Source organism: Echinops telfairi, unplaced genomic scaffold (assembly GCF_000313985.2).
Source record: "Echinops telfairi isolate 266 unplaced genomic scaffold, ASM31398v2 ScPeMD7_7467;HRSCAF=8505_1, whole genome shotgun sequence".
In the NCBI taxonomy this organism is placed as follows: Eukaryota; Metazoa; Chordata; class Mammalia; order Afrosoricida; family Tenrecidae; genus Echinops; species Echinops telfairi.
Genome location: NW_022111368.1, coordinates 40,297,789 through 40,299,360, shown reverse-complemented (window position 1 = coordinate 40,299,360; position 1,572 = coordinate 40,297,789). Strand labels below are relative to the sequence as shown.

Sequence of the window (1,572 nt, the reverse complement as noted above, 5' to 3'; positions counted from 1 at the left end):
GTCATAAAATCAAACATGATTAAACAGGCTTGACTTTTTCCTCACAAGTACGTAAAAATTATGGGAGGAGAACTTAAAACAGGATTTTTTTTCAAGTAACACAATTTTTCCTTAATAGTCCTGGTGTAGTTGTGACAGAAGAGTTTCCTTTTTTTTTTTTTTTCCCCCGTGGTTGTTTCTTTGAACAGGGATTTTGGTCCACAGTTTTGTTTGCTTTTAGTATCTGCTTCTGCTGTCTATCAGACTGGTTTCCTCCACGGCCAACATTTCTTGGTGCTCCATGGCTTGAACTGCTTGCTGTAGGAATCACACGGAAGAGGATACCCCGTCTCCATCAAAGGGGGAAGCCCTGTTTCTTGTCTGCCCACAAGACAAGATCACAATCCCTTGAAGAGAGAACACTTTGGCTGCTTGAGAAACTGTCTCGACTTTCACCAGATCTGTCCTGTGAGCTGCTGCATCATCAGAGTGACTGCTTCCCCTTCAGACGGCAGGGCCCTGGCCAGGGTGGTGCAGTGCGTGCACGACCAGACCTCGCAGAGAAATCGCTGTGGGAGCCTCCACTGGGATGGTTGAATAGTCTGATCACGACCATACCCATCTCTATCACTATAACCTCTGGATGGATAGCGATCACGGGAACTGGGATCTCCATAATCACGATACGTATAATCTCCTGGTGGGGTGCATAATCTCTTATATCACAAGAACTGGGGTAATGTCTGCTTAAATAATGGTCTTTAGTAGAATATTCATCGTCTATCGGGGACAAATAGACATCTCTGGGGAGGGGAGGGGTTCCCTTCATGGTGAGCCCAGTAACTATCTCTTCCACGGGATCCAGGAGCTCTTCCAGTCCATGGTGCTGCACCAGTGGTGGAGGGCCTCTTTTTCCTGGCAGAGGTCCCCTGGAAGAGCTCATGGTGAGATTCATGGAATAACCATCATCATCTATATGTCCCCCCACCCCACCCGCCCATGCGAAGTGGTTCCCCCACTGCCTTCTCTCCCATCTCGAAATGCTCCAGGGCCCCTCTGCTTCCGGGAGGCGCTGGGGGTCAATTTCTACCACTTTCAAATATTGGTTTAGGGGCTTGTTCGACCTTGATGGCTTTTCCATCATATCTCTGGCTTTCCATTCTTATCTCTGGCTTCATCTTTGGCATCCGCTGGGCTTTCAAAGTGACAGAAGCAAACCCTCTGTTTTGTTTGTTCCTAGGTCTCTCATGAACAGCCCTTCCACGGTTCGTCCCCATTTTGCCAAACACTGCTGCTTCCAGGGATTTCTCATTTGTTTCTGCATTGAGCCCTCTGATGAAGAGCTGCCTGGGCTGACTGGCTTCAACCATTTCCCCCCAGCTTTGAATTTTAGTGACGTGATGATCGTTCTAAGGCTCAAGCCAGTGAACACGCTGCCGATGAGTATAGGCACGTGGTAGCGATTCAGTATGAGAGTCTGCGACCGGGGCGAGAGCACAGCGGGGCAGCTGCTAGTAAGACGGTGCCACTCCATTCTTTTCAATTCCATTTTTTCTCGCTGACACTGTCTGGAGTCCTCTTTGTATTTATTTT

General features: G+C 48.4%; 1 pseudogene; it reads right to left on the bottom strand.

Annotated features, from left to right (window-relative positions):
- Nucleotides 1-216: 216 nt before the first annotated feature.
- LOC101662288 lies at nucleotides 217-1,349 on the bottom strand (annotated as a pseudogene).
- Nucleotides 1,350-1,572: the final 223 nt, after the last annotated feature.